The sequence below is a fragment of the Stomoxys calcitrans genome, chromosome 2 (assembly GCF_963082655.1).
Source record: "Stomoxys calcitrans chromosome 2, idStoCalc2.1, whole genome shotgun sequence".
Lineage (NCBI taxonomy): Eukaryota > Metazoa > Arthropoda > Insecta > Diptera > Muscidae > Stomoxys > Stomoxys calcitrans.
The window spans coordinates 59479917-59500760 of NC_081553.1; the positions used below are offsets into that span (position 1 = coordinate 59479917).

A 20844-nucleotide genomic window follows, 5' to 3' on the forward strand; every position below is an offset into this window, starting at 1 on the left:
TTTTAATTTATTTTAATATCTTATCTTTCACAAAAATGATAGATTTTTTATAAACTGCTTCAAATATAAAACATTCCTGGACAATGCTTTAATCACCTCACTCACATTGTACTTATACACATCGTTTTCAGTGTTAGTAAAGTTTACCCAATAACACACCTTCCATTCCATGAGTTTTGCAAAAGGGAACATTTTTCTCTTTTATCTCCATGCACACACACGACATACGGTGAAACCATTCTGCCGTAGAAAACACAAGCACAACAAAAAGCTTTTGCCATGATTGGTGGTGAAAAAACAAAACAACAGCAACAACAAGGCCAATGAACGAACAAAAAACGAATTTATTTTTAGATTATGTGCTTGCGCACAAAAAGGCCTGGTGCTTATAACACACAGTTGACATGTGGCACTCACAAGTCAGGTTGGCCGAGCGGTCTAAGGCGCCAGATTTAAGCTCTGGTTCCCGAGAGGGAGCGTGGGTTCGAACCCCACACCTGACAGAAAAGTTTAGTTTTTTTTTTAAATTTTTTTAAATAGAAAGAAAAATGTTTTTAAAGTAAAACGAAAATAAAAACCTAAAAATTGATAAAAAATTAAAGAAATAAATAAAGATTCATTACAATTTCGCTGTTTTGTTGTGGTCTTGAATTATTTTTTGGTTTTGATGTTTTATGATGGTTTTGATTATTTTAATACACCCCACCACAGGATGGGGGTATACTAATTTCGGCATTCTGTTTGTTAAACCTCGAAATATGCGTCTGAGACCCCATAAAGTATATATATTCTTGATCGTTATGTCATTTTAAGTCGATCTAGCCAAGTCCGTCCGTCTGTCTGTCGAAAGCACGCTAACTTTCGAAGGAGTAAAGCTATTCGCTTGAAATTTTGCACATATGCTTCTTATTAGTAGTGTAGGTCGGTTGGAATTGGAAATGGGCCATATCGGTCCATGTTTTGATATAGCTGCCATGTTATGACTTCCAACAACTGACCATGTATGGTTGAAATCAGTCCATAGATGTCATATAAACCGATCTGGGGTCTTGACTTCTTCAGCTTTTAGAAGGCGCAATTTTTATCCGATTTGGCTGTAATTTTGCACGTGGTGTTTTGGTATCACTTCCAACAACCTGGTATAGCTGCCATATAAACCCATATTGGATATTGATTCTTGAGCCACTAGAGGGCGCAATTCTCATCCGATTTGACTGCAATTTTGCATGAGGTGTTTTGTTATGACTTCCAATAAATGTGCTTAGTATGGCGCAAATCGGTCTATACCCTGATATAGCTGCCATATAAACCGATCTAGGATCTTGACTTCTTAAACCTTTAGAGGGCACAATTCTTATCCGATTTTGGTGAAATTTTGTACAACGACTTCCCCAATAGTGTTCAATATACATGGTCCAGTATGGTCTTAATCAATCTATAGCCTGATACAGCTCCCATATAAACCGATCACCCGATTTTGCTGCTTGAGCCCCTAAAAGGCGCAATTCTTATCCGAATGGACTGAAATATAACGCAATGACTTCTACAATGTTCAGCATTCAATTCATTTATGATTCGAATCGGACTATAACTTGATATAGCTCCATTGTTAATTTGTGTACAAAGTACAGGTAGCAGTTTTCATCCGATCGTCTTAAAATTTGATACAGACATGTTTTTCGGCCTGAAGACAAAGCCTATTGAAATTGGAAAAAATCGGTTCAGATTTGGATATAGCTTCCATATAAATGTCGTCCGATTTACAGTAATAATGCAAAAAAATGGTCATTTGTTAACCGATTCTCTCGAAATTTTGACTCTCGATATTACTGGTGTGTTTCATAGAAATCGGTTTAGATTTAGATATAGCTCTCATATATATATATCGCCTGATTTTAACTTCTATAGTCACAGCAAGCGCATTTATTGACCAATCTTGCCAAAATGCCTTTCTAAACGACTACCACAATATCTGAGAAGTTTTCTCGAAATCGGTTCAGATTTAGATATAGCTCCCATATATATATTCGTCCGATTTTGAGAAATATTGCAATAATGTGCTAATTTGTTAACCTATTCTTTCGTAATTTGGCAAGAGGGATTTTCCTATGACTCTCGACCTTTTTGATGGATTTCATAGATATCGGTTCAGATTTAGATATAGCTGACATATATGTATACCGTCCGATTTTCACTTCTTGCCAAAACTTTGTACAACGCTTTCCTCGACAACTACCACAATATCTGAGAAGTTTGCTCGAAATGGGTTAAAATTTAGGTACAGCTCCCATATATATGTTCGTCTGATTTTGATAAATATTGCAATAATGTTGGAATTTGTTAGCCGTAGATATTACAGTTTGAACATATTTGCTCGAAAATTGGTAGGACAAAAGATAGCCCATCTGAAAACATGTAACGAGGACCATCAAAATTGTTTCAGAATTGGATATAGCTCCCACATTGTACTCATATGGTAGGTGTAGGGTATTATACAGTCCGCACCGCCCGACTTTTGCTTACTGGTTTTTTCTTAAAAAAGGATATTGTCCCGCTACAGACCGTTGTTTTATCTGTTTCTATTACAAATAGAAGTACAAAAACCCCTTTTTTAATGTTAGGCAAAAAATGGGTTTTTGCTTTGTAATAGCATTTGATTGGTTTCCTAGTTCATCGCGATTTCGTTTCGCACCACCAAACTCATCAGTAGGATTTGTCAAAAAATAATATTTTTTTATTAACACTAAATACTAAAAAATTTACAAATTGGAAACATTTTCATTAAATTTTATTTTTATTGGCACCATTGCCCCACTCCCAAAAAGGAAATGACTAACAATGACCGACAAATCACTTGCACATTTTCCGGTTACTATAGTTGTTTGTTTGAAACAAAATTGCAGTGGTTTTTTGTTTTCCTTTGTGGCAAAAGTGATGTTTGTGTGAATGAAATATTAAAAAATTGTCATTCATTCCACTGCCACATTTACTTGGGAGTTGTTTAATTTCAAAAAAGGCATTCGTTGTTGTTTGATGCTATGCAGCAGCAGTAGCAGCAGCATTGAGGGGCCCAAAATGCTACCACAGTAGGAGGCAGGCAGTTAAGCCAGCTGGTAATTGTAGGGTGGAAGTGGTTACATTGCAGCACCACAGCACCACCACCTTTCATAGTTTGTTGCCTCTATGGCTATGGATAGTTGACAGACTGACTGAATGTCTGGTGTGGTCTGATTAAAGTTTGTGCAGAAATTTTTTGTTTAGCTGGTTCCACACAATGGCCAAATATGGTAAAAAAAGAGGCATTACAAAAATCATGCCCCTCGCCATTGTGTATGTGATGTAGATTTGATACGTTGGTAAGGTTTTAACTTCATAGATAAAATACCTACAAATTTATGCTTCCACGCCTCCCTTTTTTATAATTGAAGAAAATGTGGATAAATACAAAGAACCGCGTTTTCATTAAATAATGCAATATTTAAAAAAAAAAATGTTTTTATTTACCAATAATTTGAGATTAGTTACCTGAAAAAAAGAATACAATAGAATTTATTAATAAAAATTATAAAATAGGCATACATTAAAAAATAATAGCTTAAAAACAAATAAAAGCGTGCTAAGTTCGGCCGAACGAAATTTTAGGTACCCACCTAGAGCTGTCAAACTATCGATAATCAAATATCGATAGCATCGATACTATCGTTAATTTCCCATCACCTATATTTCATACGAAAATAAGAAGTTAATATCAGAAGATCGATTTATAACCAAATAAAGTCAGTTGGAAGTGATGAGAGATATCATTGTACAAAATTTTAGCCCAATCGGATGAAAACTGCACCCTCTCTGCGCGCAATGTATCTTAAAGGATACATTCAGTGTCCGATCAGCTATTTTTATTCAAAAATTTAACTTTGCCGATAGTATCCATCGGAAAAATATCAATCGATATTCAGACAAAAACTTAAATATCGATAGTGTCATCGATATATATGAAGTACTATGCCATGTTAAAAATCTCGCCAAAGAGGCGTCGACACGCCGTTCGGTCTCGACTATAGAAAGGAGGGCCCTTATCATTGAGCTTAGGATTTGAATCGGACCACAGTCAGCGATATGTGAGAAGTTTGCCCAAATTCCTTAGTCTAATGTTCATGGGCAAATTTGCATTTGCAAGACCTTAAAGCGGCAGATCGGTCTATTTGGCAGCTATATCTAAATAGAGTCTGATCTAGACCATATTTGGGTCCAATGTAGGGAGTATTAATACAAGTCACTGTTTCAAATTCCAGAGCAATCGGCTAATAAATGCGTGTTTAACGTGCTTAAGATCATCTGTCCGCAGATCGGACTATATGCCAGCTATATCTAAATATGTTCCGATCTGAACCCAATTCCGGGCGGATGACGGGAGGTTTAAAACAGCTCAGCTTATCAAATTTCAGAGAAATCGGGTAATAAATGCGGTTTTTATGGGCTTAAGTCCCTTAATCGGCAGATTGGTCTATATGGGAGCTAAATCCAAACATGGCCCGATTTGGCTCATTCAAGAACTTAAAGTGTGTGTAGGAAAAATACGGATTTGAGCCCAATTTCAGCTCAATATCACAATTTTTGATGGCTGTAGCGTGATTACAACGTGCTCTTAGTACTGGAAAGTTACCTCGAAAAAGAAAATCTTAGTTAGGATTTCCGTGCTACTTACAAATTCCTTAATTGCTTTCCATACCACTCCCCCAAGTTGGTTCATGTTTGGTATCTTGTCCCCACCTAAGTACCGAAGCCTGTTGGCCGCAAAAGCCGCGCAATGACATAGGAAAAGCTCTAACGTCTCATCATCTTTCCCACATGCCCTACACATGCAATCACTTGCCGCGCCGATTTTGCATAAATAAGCTCTCAGTCCTATGTTTCCTGTTATGATACCGAAAACTATACTGACCTCCATCTTACTCCCTTTCAGTAATAGCCTCGTCTTCTCACGATCCGGATCGACCCATAGGATTTTCGCCGCCTTCCGACCGTTTCTCTATTCCACAGTTAAGGACATGGGCTACTAACGTAACCCATGCCCTTGATTCGGACTGCGTCTACCCGGTAGGCTTCGGGTTAATAAAGTTTATTAACGGCAGTCCTCTGGCTTTCACTGCCAACGATTACGATAACGACGATCAAGAATATATATACTTTGTAGGGTCAGAAATAAATATTTCGATGTATTGCAAACGGCATGACTAAATGAATTTCCTGCCTATCCTATGGTGGTGGGTATAAAGATGAAAGTGTTGTGCTTTGTTTGTTCCGTATGGACGCAAAAACGGCTAAACCAATTTTCATCAAATGGTCAAAAATGGTAAAGATTGGGACTCCGGTTAAAATAGGGTACTTAATTTTTCGATATTCGAAGGGGGACGGACCTCCCCCTTACCCAAATTTCTAAAACGCCAGATCTCGGAGATGGTTGCACCGATTTAAACGAAGTTTTTTATGCCTCCCAAAAACACAAAATTGGTATAAAACTTTGGGGTTAAATAACCAGGGGGGACGCCCCACTCAAACGGACACGCGTACCGATTGGGGCAATATGGGTATCAAATGAAAGGAATTTAAGAATAGATGGGAATTTGATAAAAAAAATTTGACCCCAAGTATCTGGGTACGGCCCATCCCTAAAAAACCGTCCAAAAAATATAAATTTACGGATTGGGGTAATGTGATTATCAAATGAAAGTTGTTTAAGAGTAGAGTAGGAATTTGTTATAAAAGTTTGGACCCAAGTGTCTGGGGATCCGGTTCAGCTCTAAAAATACCGCTACCGTTGCACCGATTTAAGTGAAGTTTTGTATGCCCCCTAATGGTAACCCAAAAACACAAAATTGGTATAAAACTTTGGGGTCAAATAACCAGGGGGACGCCCAACCCAAACGGACATATTTACAGATTGGGGCAATATGGGTATCAAATGAAAGGTATTTTAGTGTAGAGTAGGAATTTGATATACAAATTTGACCCCAAGTATCCCTAAAAAAAACCCCCAAAAATTACATATTTAACAATAAGGGCAATATGGGTATCAAATGAAAGGTATTTAAGAGTAGAGTAGGAATTTTTATAAAAATTTGGCCCCAAGTGTCTGGGGATCCGGTTCACCCCTAAAAAAACAGCTCAAAAATTACATATTTATCGATTGGGGCAATATGGGTATCACATAAAAGGTATCTGGAAGTAGATTACGAATCTGATATAATTTGATCTACTGTGCCCGGGGCGGGCTCCGCATCTCCAAAAAAAAAACAAAACGGATATGCATGACCAACGACACAAAAATGGGTATCAAATGAAAGGTCTTAGGAACCTTCATAAAATGAGGATTGAGGCCCTGTGATGAAAACAACTTTTTGATAACTGAAGGCGGGGCGGACTCTCCCCCTTACCTTAATTTGAAAAAATGCCAGACCTCGGAGATGGATGAAGCAATTTAAGCGAAATTTAATTGGGAGCCTGAAAACAAAAATGTGGTGTCGAAAATTTGGGTGGAATGCCAGGTGGGGGTGGGGTACCACCGAAACGATTAAATACACTCATCAACATAGTATGGGAGTCAATCCTTCATAAAATGAGGATTGAGGCCCTGGTCCTGTGATGAAAACAACTTTTTGATAACTGAAGGCGGGGCGGACTCTCCCCCTTACCTTAATTTGGAAAAATACCAGACCTCGGAGATGGATGAAGCAATTTAAGCGAAATTTAATTTAGAGCCTGAAAACAAAAATGTGGTGTTGAAATTTTGGGTGGGATACCAGGTGGGGGTGGGGTACCACCGAAACGATTAAATACACTCATCAACATAATATGGGAGTCAAATTAGAGGTATTTTAGAGGAGAAAACGAATCTAATATCAACCTTAGGGGTCAACCATCTAAACCAGACATATTTTCAAAACATAACATATAATATGGGGCTCAAATTAAAGGTATTTAGGAGTAGAATTCGAAATTGATTTCCAATTTTGGGATCAAGTATTTAGGTGACCACCTCACCACTAAAATACTGCCTAAACCGGACATATTTATTTACTGACCATGTCAATATGGGGCTCGTTAAAAGGATATTTAGAAGTAGAGCACGCTTTTGATACTTACATTTGTGGCGAGATGGCTGAGTAGCCGTTTAACCCCCCAAACATCACGTATTTATCGACCATGACAGTATAGGACTAAAATAAAAGATATTAGAATAAAGGAAGACACAGCGGCTAGGGCAGGGATGGAAAAGTCAGTACTTTTTTTAAATTTTTTCCACTTGATGAGTACCGTAGTACTGATTTAGGGACTGATCAAATACCTTTACTGATTTAATATCTTAGCACTTCGAATTTTTCGAACAATTCGGATATTTTCGAGCCTTGTTTATCACTTTATGCAACAAGCCACGATAAACAGGAATATTCACTTATTAGTCGCTCGAATCATGTCTGTTTGACTGTCAAATTTGCCTTATGCGTATCATTTGGGGATTGTAATGGACAATGTCAGTTTATATTTAGCAGCCTTAATTGACTAATTGCGCCTCTAGAAAGCTTTTGGATCGAAGCGGGGGCCCCGACACTTGTCTCCAAGTTTCTATATGAGATTCGTGATTTCCTTCCAAAATTTAAATATTATATAGTAACGATCGGCCTATATGTTTATTTGGAGGTTTTGGGGTAAGGCGTTCGAAATTTGTGTTTTTGGACTTCTATCAGTGTAATGCAAATTAAGGAACAAGGGGAACCTTCTTACATATATATGAGTGCTGTTCGATTCAAGTTTATGCTCAATGGTAAGGTATGTCTTTTTATTGGCGAGTCCGAATGGCGCGCCGCACTGACTACCTACTGACTACCCACCTTCTTCGCTGGCTGCCCATCATATACCTAAAAAAATAAGCTCTACAACTTCTTTGAGTCTAGGATAAAAATTACAAAAAATAAAGGAATGATTTGTTACAAAATTTTGTAAGAATTTCGAACATTGAAGACAATGTACATCTTTAACCACCCTTTACAGCACCAAAATTTCAGATTCTAAACTGTCGCCATATATCATTCACTGGCAACATAAATTCATAATATTCCTCAAGTTAAATTCGATTCCCCTCGCAGACAAACTGGTTACTTGAATTTATAATCACTAAAAAACTAAACAAAACTGTAATGCCCATTAAAACTCCTCCATGGTGGCAGTGAGGAAAAAAATAACAGCAAGTTCAAGATCCTTGCATTGTGCATATACAAAAGAGCAGTTCCTACATTCATTGCAGAACATTCGGTGTAGAAAAAGATGCATCGGATTAACGAGCAAAAATCACAAAATAAGAAAACCGTTAAAAACACCATGTCGACTGACTATGAAGATACGGCGATTGCATGCAATATGGAGTAATCAGCAAAAGAAAAGCGAACAAAATTGCACCAAGAAAATGCGAATGTGAGCTGATTTGCAAAAGGAGGAAAAACTTGAAAACTTGTTGAACTTGATATTGAATTGTAGCAAAAATGTTGCAGCAAAAAGAATAAAGTCGATTTTCTTGTACGACATGACACCGCCAACTTCAAGTAAACGCCTGAAAAAAAGTGGACATTACAACAGTAACTGCAATAACGAGCAATAGGGTTAGTACATTGACATATGACATTTTGAGATTGATCAACATCTTTATTTAGCAAAAATGTATGTACAAATAATTTTTGTCGAAGTTTTCAAAATCCAAAAATACAAAATTTTTATAAAACTTTCGGGTCCAATAACCAGGGGGGACGCCCCACCCAAACGGACATATTTACTGATTGGGGCAAACTGGGTATCAAATGAAAGGCATTTAAGAGTAGAGTAGGAATTTGATACAAAAAATTGACCCCAAGAATCTGGGGGCCCTCCGGCCCATCCCTTATAAAAACGCGCTAAAATTACAATTTACCAATTAGGTTAATATGGGTATCAAATGAAAGTATTTAAGAGTAAAGTAGGAATTTTTTATAAAAATTTTACCCCAAGTGTCTGGGAATCCGGATCACCTCTAAAAACCCGCTCAAAAATTAAATATTTACCGATTGGGGCAATATGGGTATCTGGAAGTAGAATACGAATCTAATGTAATGTGATCTAATGTGCCAGGTGCGGCACCCCACATTTCGGGTGGGGTGCCTAGAGGGGCTGCGCCGAATATGGTTTAAATCGGTGTAAATCTTAGTATAGTCCCCATATAAACCGATCTCCCGATTCAGGGTCTTAGGCTCATGAAAGCTGCATTTATTACCCGATTTGACTGAAATTTGGCACAATGATTTGTGTTAAGATCCAATTCGAGTATGGTTGAGATCGAAAGATTTTTGGGTATAGCCCCCATTTAGACCGATCATCCAACCGAAGGTTTTTCACCCATAAAAAGTGTATTAATCCCCAGATTTTGCTGAAATTAAGTAGAGTGAGCTATGTTAAACCCCTACACAGCGATAACCAGATTTTGTTGAAATTTTTAACAGTGAATTGTGCCGAGTTTTGTCCACATCGGACCATATTTTGATACAGACTTGTGCAGTTTTCACTGGATTTAAGGAAATTTATATGTACCATAAGTGGTGGGAATCCAAAGTTCGGCACGGTCGAACTTAATGCCATTTTTCCAAATTTTTATACCCCCCACCGAATGATGGGCGTATATCCATTTTGTCACTCCGTTTGCAACACATCGAAATATCCATTTCTTACCCTATGAAGTATATATATTTTTGATCGTCGTAAAAATCTAAGACGACCTAGGCGTGTCCGTCCGTATGACCGTCTGTCCGTTGGAATCACGCTACAGTCTTTAAAAATTGAGATATTGAGCTGAAACTTAGCACAGATTCTTTTTTTGCATATAGAAAGGCAAAGTTCGAAAATGGGCCATATCGGACTATATCCTGATATAGCCCCCCTAATAACCGATCCGCCGATTTAAGGTCATAGGCCCATAAAAGCCAAACTTATTATCCGATTTTGCGGAATTTCGGTCTAGATTTGGATATAGCTGCCATATAGACCGATCTCTCGATTTAAGGTTTTGGTGACATAAAAGGCGCATTTATTGTCCAATTTTGCCGAAATTTGGGACAGTGAGTTGTGTTAGGCCCATCGGCATCTCTCTTCAATTTGACTTAGATCGGTCCAGATTTGGATATAGCTGGCATATAGATAGATCTCTCAATTTAAGGTCTGGGGGCCATAAAATGCGCATTTATTGTCTAATTTGCCGAAATTTGGGACAGTGAGTTGTGTTAGGCCCATCGGCATCTCTCTTCAATTTGACTTAGATCGATCCAGATTTGGATATAGCTGTCATATAGACCGATCTCTCGATTTAAGGTCTTGGGGCCATAAAATGCGCATTTATTGTCCAATTTCGCCAAAATTGGGGAGAGTTAGTTGTGTTAGGCTCTTGGACATCTTTCTGCAATTTCGACCACATAGGTCCAGATTTGGATATAGCTGTCATATAGACCAATCTCTCGATTTAAAGTCTTGGGCCCATAAAAAGCACATTTATTGTCCTATTTCGCCGAAATTTGGGACAGTGGGTTATGTTGGGTCCTTCCACATCCCTCTTCAATGTGGCTTAGATCGGTTCAGATTTGGCTATAGCTGCTATATAGACCGATCTCTCATTTATTGTCCGATTTCGCCAAAATTTGGGACAGTGAGTTGTGTTAGGCTCTTCGACATCTATCTCTCGATTTAAAGTCTTGGTCCCATAAAAGACACATTTATAATCCGATTTCGCTGAAATTTGACACAGTGACTTATGTTAGGCTCTTCGACATCCTTGTGGTGTATGGTTCAGATTGTTCTTTATTTGGATAAAGCTACCAAAAAGACCAATATTCTGCTCTACAAAATTGAACAATATACTTATCAGATCACTCAATGTCCGTGCCGAATTTAGTCCAAATCGGCCCATATATCGATATAGCTGCTATAAGGACATAAATTATGCATTTTTTACCGGAAAGGTGGTTTACATATATATACCCGAGGTGGTGGGTATCCAAAGTTCGTCACGACCGAACATAATGCCTTTTTACTTGTTTTAAATAAATTATTTTTCGTAAGCAAATGTTACGTTCATCTCAGACCAAAGGGTTTTTGTTGTTTTGTTTTCTATTCGAATTGTTATCGCGATTTCGACCTTACCAGGGGCCTCATCAGAAGGCTTTGGCGCAAATTAGTGAGCAGTGACATCGTAAGAGCATGCCTTTCTAAAGAAACGTTGGGCCTTATTGGTCAACTATTTCTTAGTGCGCAGTAAGAAAAACTCAAACTCCAACAGCCAACATCTCCTTAAAAAGACATCTAGCATCAGCAACACACGGCGTGGAAGCATGTTTTAATGGCAAAGCCTTCTGATGAAGACCCTGGTAAGATCGAAATCTCGATCAGGGTAGCCTAATGGAATGTTCATGGGCATATTTGCAAATTGCATATTTATAACACTAATATTAGAACCCTTTTCCTTAAAGACATGCATTGCAGTCGACTTCAGAAATGGTCAAGACCACTTTGCTCCAAAGCTGAGAGTCAAATGAGATTTTTTTTCAAAAAAACCAAAACAAGTTTGAAGTGAAAGAATAAACGGACAGTGGAGAAAAACTCTTTAAAAATGACCAGATTTTGCAATGGGAAGAAAACTGGAAACAATTAAAGAAACCAACTGTGACCATCAGGCAAACAAATAAGCTAATGGACAGACCGACCAACGGACTGGCAATGTAGCAACATTGTCCAAGATTGAGATGGGAGTGTGTGTTTAAGTTTTAAAATAAAAGTAAGAAATAAGAGCTATCAAATGAAATTGCAGCAATTACCTTTCATGAAGAGCTGCTACATTATTTCGTTTACCACAACCATATTTCAATTAAATATTTACTTTCTGTCACCAAAAAAACCGGCATGAAATGATTATTGCCCGTTAAAGAAAAAATAAAGACAACAATTAAAATCTGATTTCCCTGAGGCCTTGTTTTTGTGTTTGTGTCTCTTTTTCAAGAACAACAATTAATGTTAAAATGCCGTTTCACCGTTGTTCACTCTATAAAAAAAAACGAGAAGAATTGTTAACATGAAAATGTACTTGTTATGAAATAAAAAAAATAGAAGACATGATGATGTTATCGAGGCTTGCTGTTCTTTTTTTGTACATACAATTACTGGGAAGTAGTTTTTAAATTAATTTTGACGATATGTTTTATATAGAATGGCAAATATATTTATTGATAAATTTGAAAATATGGTATAGTGGCCAAAAGATAAGAACAAACAAGTAAAAAGGCGTTAAGTTTGGCCGGGCCGAACTTTGGATACCCACCACCTCGGGTATATATGTAGACCACCTTTCGACAAAATCCGAAAGGATTGTGCCCAATAGCAGCTAAATCGAAATATGTTCCGATTTGAACCGAATACTAATAAGTACAAGTCATTGTTCAATTGTGTATAATAAAATATTGGTGTTTTTAGTAGCTACATTTAAAAATAAGGCGATCTGAACCATATACGACACGGATGTCGAAAAGCCCAACATAAGTCACTTTGTCAAATTTCAATGAAATCGGATTATAAATACGCCTTTTATGGGGCCAAGACTTTAAATCTAGATATCGGTCTATATGGCAGCTATATCCAAATCTGGACCGATTTGGGCCACGTTGCTGAAAAATGTAGAAAAGCCTAACACAACTCACTTTCCCAAATTTCGGTGACATCGGACAATACATGCGACTTTTATGAGCCCAAAACCTTAAATCGAGATATCGGTCTATATGCCAGCTATATCCAAATCTGGACTGATCTGGGCCAAATTTCAGAAAGTTATCGAAGAGCCTAACACACCAAATTTTGGCGAAATCGGACTATAAATTAACCTTTTATGGGTCCAAGACCTTAAATCGAAAGATTGGTCTTTATGACAGCTATCTCCAAATCTGCAACGATCTAGGCCAAATTGCAGTAAGATGTCGAAGGGCCTAAGACAACTCACTGTCCCAAATTTCACCAAAATCGGATAAAAAATGCGGCTTTTATGGACCTAAGACCCTAAATCGGTGGATCGGTCTAAATGAAAGCTATATCCAAATCTGGACCAATCGGGGCCAAATTGAAGAAGAATGTTGAAGGGCCTAAGACAACTCACTGTCCCAAATTTCATCAAAATCCGATAATAAATGTGGCTTTTATGGCCCTAAGACCCTAAATCGGCGGATCTGTCCATATGGGAGCTATATCAAGATATAGTACGATATAGCCCATCTTCGAACTCAACCTGTTTATTGGCAAAAAAAAAAAATCTGTGCAAAGTTTCAGCTCAATATCTTGATCGTCTTAGATTTTTACGCTGATCAAGAATATATATACTTTATAGGGTGGGAAATTGACATTTCGATGTGTTGCAAACGGAATGACAAAATGAATATACCACCATCCTTCGGGTATAAAAATGTTCTAAACACAAAATTTCCCAGAAAATTTTTGTCGTTTGAGAAAATTTTATGGAAATTTTGTTTTGAGACAAAATTTTCTAGAAATTTTATTATACCCACCACCATAGGATGGGGATATACTGATCTAGTCATTCCGTTTGTAACACCTCGAAAAATTGATCTAGGACACCCATAAAGTATATTCTGGATCGTCTCGACATTCTGATTCGATCTAGCCATGTCTGTCCGTCTGTCGAAATCACGATAGCGGTCGAACGCGTTAAGCTAGCCGCTTGACATTTTGCACAGATACTTAATATTGATTTATGTCATTGGGGATTACAAATGGGCCATATTGGTTCAGATTTGGATATAGCTCCCATATCTCCCGATTTTACTTCTTGAGCCACTGGAAGCAGCAGTTTTTGTCCGTTTTAGCTGCACATAGTGTTCTGTTATGGCTTTTAACAACTGTGCCAAGTACGGTCCAAATAGGTCTTTAACCTGATATAGCTCCTATACAAACCGATCTCTCGATTTGACTTCTTGAGCCCTTAAAAGCCGCAATTTTTGTCCGATTTGGCTAAATTTGAACAAAGCGTTCTGTTATGACTTCCCACAACTGTGCTAAGTACGGTCTAAATCGGTCAAGAACCTGATATAGCTCCCATATAAACCGATCTCCCAATTTGACTACTTGAGCCCCTGAAAGCCGCAATCTATGTCCGATTTGGTTGAAATCTTGTACGTGGTGTTCCGTAATGTCTTTCAATAACTGCGCCAAGTACGGTCGTAATCGGTCTATAACATGATATAGCTGGATATTGGACCCCTGGAAGCCTCAATTTTCCTCCGAACCTGAATATCTCCCGATTTGACTTCTTGGCTCCCTGCAAGCCGCAATTTTTGTCCGACTTGTCTGAAATTGTGTACATGGTGTTCCGTTATGACTTTCAATAACTGTGCCTAGAATGCTTCAAATCGGTCTATAACCCTATATAGCTAGCATATAAACCGATCTCCCGATTTTACTTCCTGAGCCCCTGGAAGCCTCAATTTTCATCCGATTTGGCTAAAATTTTCCATATAGTGTTCTGTTCTGACTTTCAACAACTGTACTAAGTACGGTCCAAATAGGTCTTTAACCTGATATAGCTCCCATATAAACCGATCTCCCGATTTGACTTCTTGAGCCCCTGGAAGCCTCAATTTTCGCTGAAATTTTGCATGTAGTGGTCTGTTATGACTTCCAACAACTCTGCCAAGTTCAGCCCAAATCGGTTAATAACCTGATTTAGTTCCCCTATAAACCGATCTCCTGAGTTGACTTCCTGAGCCCTTGAAAGCCTCAATTTCCACCCGATTTGGCTGAAAATTTGCGCAAAGCGTTCTACTATGACTCCCAACAACTGAACTAAGTACGGTCGAAATAGGTCTTTAGCCTGATATAGCTCCCATATAAACCGATCTCACGATTTGACTTCTTGAGCCCCTGGAAGCCACAATTTTCACCCGATTTGGCTGAAATTTTGCATGTAGTGTTCTGTTGTAATTGTGCCAAGTATGGTCCAAATCGGTCAAGTACCTGATATAGCTTCCCTATACTTATCTCCCGATTTGACTTCCTGAGCCCCTGGAACCCGCAATCTTTGTACGATTTGGCTAAAATTTTGTATGAGGTGTTCCGTTATGACTTTCAACAACTGTGCCAAGTACGGTCAGAATCGGTCTATAACATGATATAGCTCCCATATAAACGGATCTCCCGATTTGACTTCTTGAGCCCCTGAAAGTATAGGGAAGCTATATCAGGTACTTGACCGATTTGGACCATACTTGGCACAATTACAACAGAACTGTGCCAAGTACGGTCTATAACCAGATATAGCTCCCATATTTGAGCAAAATCCTTTTACTTGTTTTAAAATCTTTTAACTTACAGTACTGGAAGAAAATTTTTGAATTTAGTTTACAACATGTTTTAGTAGCCACTCATTTCCTGTGCAACAAAAGGTCAATTACAAAGAGCCTAACTCGTAAACAAATGTAAATGCACACTACAGTTAGACCAGTAAAAGTACCGAAATTTTTTAAATATAAAAATACACAAAAAGAACTTACAATTAAAAACAATTTTACGTAGAAAATTAACCCAAATTTAAATTTTTTGCTTTGTAACAACTGTGTTTTGTTTTTTTTACTACACCAAAGTTGTTTTTAAAGGCCTTCCCATGATGGCTTTCGTTAAATGGCAACTCATAGTACGATATTGCACAGACAGAATAATGTTACCAAGGGGGAGTGCAGCAAAGCGTAAATACCTTTTTTTTGAAGGCAATGTTACGCATAGACAGAGCCTCTACCAAACAATAATAGCCCCAAGAGCAGCATCTATCAACCACCTGCTTTTGGCATTCGTTGAGTACGACCACCCTTTCGAACGAACAACTCCAATTGCAAACAAAAGACTTGAACAGCTGGTCATCATCAGCCTGAAACAATAACAAAACGCAATGTAACAGACTAACAAAAAAAATTAAAATCAAACAACTCACGCTCACATAGAATTTGCAGGTGGAACTTGCTTTGAATGTGAAATACCAAAAAAAAAACAAATACAATAAAAATTTGGAGAAAAAAAAACTACCAACTTAATTAAGGTGAGACATTTGGTTTTTTGTTCAAACAACGGGGAAATGCCTGGTCTATGTTAACCCATTGAAAGATAAATCACAGGTGATTTATCTGCAACCATCACGTTTTCATTTAATACTAGTCTACATCAATCCTATCTATGAAAGTTCAATCTCCATTTATTTTTTTGATTAGTTAGTGGTGGTGTGTCCATCGACTACCGCCGTTTGGCTTACACTGGTTCAGAGCTTTCTGTTAAAGTTAACTTTTCTTTACTTACTTACTTCTTACCCACCACCATAGGATGCGGGTATACTAATCTAGTCATTCCGTTTGTAACACCTCGAAATATTGATCTGGGACCCCATAAAGTGTAAAGTGTTTTGATTTACAATAACTGTGCCAAATACGGTTCAAATCGGTCAAGAACATGATATAGCTTCCATATAAACCGATCTCCCGATTTGACTTCTTGAGCCCTTACAAGCCGCTTTTTTTATCAGACTTGGCTGAAATTTTGCACATAGCGTTCTGTTCTAACTCCCAATAACTGTACCAAGTACGGTCCAAATCGGTCAAGAACGTGATATAGCTCCCATATAAACCGATCTCCCGATTGGACTTCCTAAGCCCTTGGAAGCCTCAATTTTCATCTGATTTAGCTGAAATTTTTCACATAGTGTTCTGTAATGACCTATAACAACTGTGCCAAATACGATCCAAATCGGTTAAGAACTTGATATAGCTCCCATATAAACCAATCTCCCGATTGGATTTCCCGAGCCCCAGGAAGCCTCAATTTTCATCCGAATTGGCTGAAATCTTAACATGGTATTCTAGTATGACTCCCAACAACGGTGAAAAGTACGGTCCAAATCGGTCAAGAACCTGATATAGCTCCCATATAAACCGATCTCCCGATTTTACTTCCTGAGCGCATGGAAGCCAAAATTTTTGACCGATTTGGCTGGAATTTTTATACATTGTATTCTGTTATGACTCCCAACAACTGTGCCAAGTACGGTCCAAATCGGCCTATAACCTGATATAGCTCCCATATAAACCAATCTCCCGATTTGACTTCCCAAGCCCCTGGAAGCCTCAATTTTCATCTGATTTAGTTGAAACAACAACTGAGCTAAGTACGGTTCAAATTGATCAAGAACATGATATAGCTCCCATATAATCTCCCGATCTCCCGATTTGACCTCATGAGCCCTTACAAGCCACGATTTTTATCCGATTTGACTGACATTTTGCATATAGTGTTCTGTTATGACTTTCAACAACTGCGCCAAGTACGGTTCAATTCGACCTATAACTAGATATAGCTCCTATGTTTTAGCAGAATCCGTGGTGGTGGGTATACAAGATTCGGTCCAGCCGAACTTTATGACTTTTTACTTGTTTTTTTGTTGGTTTCAATAATTTTTAACAATTTTTGTGAGTTTCATAAAAGGTTACCCATTTTTTTTTTCATTGAAAACATCGGTGATCTTTTTTTACTTTCATAATAAAAAAATTTCCTCAAATTTGATTCTTGTCATATATTGTAACCACTGTTCCATTACTGCACATTGTAATTGCCTTATATCATTAAGCTGTAATAAGCCTATTGAAAAACACCATTTATATCAATTTTTAATTAAACGTATAACGGAAGGAAATCTGTATTGGCATGGCCAGTTTAAAAGGCGGCCATGTCTTTGATGGAATATTTGCTCTCATTTAATTTGAAATTATTGCATCCATGGTTTAATTAATACCAATCCAATAAGATATTCCAGCAATGAAAAAGAAAGTTCATTTAAGTAAAAACTACATTTTATAATGATTTATTACTGTGAAAATATTTCCTTCCTGCGACTTGTCTATTCATCATTCCAGTTTGATTTCATTGTTTTTATAGTTTTTTTGAATTGTGTCTAGGCATTCATGCAACAAAGTTGCTACAAACTGCGGGTTGTAATGCTGGAATGGCACGATTTGCCTACATTTATTTTAACACTCTGACGTTATGGGACGAACAAGAAGATTCTCACATAAATTTGAGATGCATTTTCATTTTCTTATAATTTTTATTCCCACCACCGAAAGATGGGTGAATATTCATTTTGTCATTCTGTTTGCAACACATCGAAATATCAATTTCCGACCCTATAAAGTATATATATTTTTGAAGACGACCGTTCGTCTGTCTGTCTGTCTGTTGAAATCACACTATAGTATTTAAAAATAGAGATATTGTGATGAAACTTTGCATAGTTTCTTTTTTTATCCATAGACAAGTAAAGTTCGAACTATAGCGGACTATATCTTCATATAGTCCCCCTAATATACTGATCTGCCGATATAAGCTCTTAGGCACATTTATTATACGAAATTTGGATGAGTTGTGCTAGGTCACTCGATATTCTTTATCAATACGGACCAGATCGATCCAGATTTAGATATAGCTGCCATATAGACCGATCTCTTGACTTGTCACTCATGGGCCTATAAAAAACGTATTTACGGTCCGATTTCGCTGAAATTTGACACAGTTGGGTCACTCGACATCCTTCTTCAATCTGGCAAAGTTCGGTCTAGATTTGGAAATATATGCCATATAGACCGATCTCCGATTTTTGGGCCCATAAAAAGCCAATTTATTGTCCGATTTCACTGAAATTTGGGTCAGTAAGTAAAGTTAGGCCCATCAACATGCTTGTTCAAATTGGCCCAGATCGGTCCAGATTTGAATATAGTTGTCATATAGTCCGATTTCTCGATTTAAGGTTTTAGGCCCATGAAAGGCGCATTTATTGTCCAATTTCGCTTAAATTAAGGACAGTGAGTTGTGTTAGGCTCCTCAATATCCTTCTTGAAGACGAACCAGATCGGTCCAGATTTGGATAGAGCTGGTATATAGACCGATCTCTTGGCCCCATAAAAGGTGTATTTATTATCCGGTTTTACCATAAAAGGCGTATTTACGGTTCGATTTCGATGAAGTTTGAGACAGTTGGGCCCCTCGATATCCTTCTTCAATTTGGCTAGACCGATCTGGTCTAGATTTGGATACAGATGCTATAAAAGGCGCATTTATTGTCCGATTTCGCTGAAATTTGGGACGGTAAGTTAAGTTAGGCCCCTCAATATCCTTGTTCAATTTGGCCCATTTCGGTCCAGATTTGGAAATAGCTGGCATATAGTCCAATTTCTCGATTTAAGGTATTTGTTGTACGATTTCGCCGAAATCTGAGAGAGAAAGTTATGTTAGGCCCCCGACATCCTTCTTCAATTTGGCCCAGATCGGTCTAGAATTGGATATACCTGGCCTATAGACCGATCTCCCGATTTTAGGTATTGGCCCCATTAAAGGCGTATTTATTATCCAATTTCGCAGAAATTTGACATGGTGATTTATGTTAGACTTTTTGGCATCCGTGTCCTATATGGTTTAGATCGGTCTATATTTGGATATAACTGCCAAAAAGGCCAAAATTGAACAATGACCTGCATTTATTAGACCATTCAATGTCCGGCCGAATTTGGTCCAAATCGGGCCATATTTCGATATAGCTGCTATGGGTGCATAAATAATGCATTCTTCACCGGATTATGACGGAAGGTGGTTTACACATATACCCGAGGTGGATATTTAAAGTGCGGCCCTGCCGAAATTAATGCCTTTTTACTTTCTATAAAATTTTCTCTAAAGACAAAATTTCCATGAAATTTTCTCTAAAGACAAAATTTCCATGAAATTTTCTCTAAAGACAAAATTTCCATGAAATTTTATCTAAAGACAAAATTTCCATGAAATTTTATCTAAAGACAAAATGTCCATGAAATTTTATCTAAAGACAAAATTTCCATGAAATTTTATCTAAAGACAAAATTTCCATGAAATTTCTATCTAAAGACAAAATTTCCATGAAATTTTATCTAAAGACAAAATTTCCATGAAATTTTATCTAAAGACAAAATTTCCATGAAATTTTACCTAAAGACAAAATTTCCATGAAATTTTATCTAAAGACAAAATTTCTATGAAATTTTAAAGACAAAATTTCTATGAAATTTTATCTAAAGACAAATTTTCTATGAAATTTTATCTAAAGACAAAATTTCTATGAAATTTTATCTAAAGACAAAATTTCTATGAAATTTTATCTAAAGACAAAATTTCTATGAAATTTTATCTAAAGACAAAATGTCCATGAAATTTTATCTAAAGACAAAATTTCCATGAAATTTTATCTAAAGACAAAATTTCCATGAAATTTTATCTAAAGACAAAATTTCCATGAAATTTTATCTAAAGACAAAATTTCCATGAAATTTTATCTAAAGACAAAATTTCCATGAAATTTTATCTAAAGACAAAATTTCCATGAAATTTTATCTAAAGACAAAATTTCCATGAAATTTTATCTAAAGACAAAATTTCCATGAAATTTTATCTAAAGACAAAATTTCCATGAAATTTTATCTAAAGACAAAATTTCCATGAAATTTTATCTAAAGACAAAATTTCCATGAAATTTTATCTAAAGACAAAATTTCCATGAAATTTTATCTAAAGACAAAATTTCCATGAAATTTTATCTAAAGACAAAATTTCCATGAAATTTTATCTAAAGACAAAATTTCCATGAAATTTTATCTAAAGACAAAATTTCCATGAAATTTTATCTAAAGACAAAATTTCCATGAAATTTTATCTAAAGAC

General features: G+C 37.0%; 1 protein-coding gene and 1 non-coding gene across 2 annotated transcripts in view; one reads left to right on the forward strand and one right to left on the reverse strand.

Annotated features, from left to right (window-relative positions):
- Positions 1 to 20844, reverse strand: part of LOC106088278 (myosin heavy chain 95F) — a 168585-nt gene that overhangs the window by 121090 nt on the left and 26651 nt on the right. The window lies entirely within an intron of this gene.
- Positions 420 to 503, forward strand: Trnal-uaa (transfer RNA leucine (anticodon UAA)). The gene has a single exon. It is a non-coding gene; the product is annotated as a tRNA-Leu (tRNA).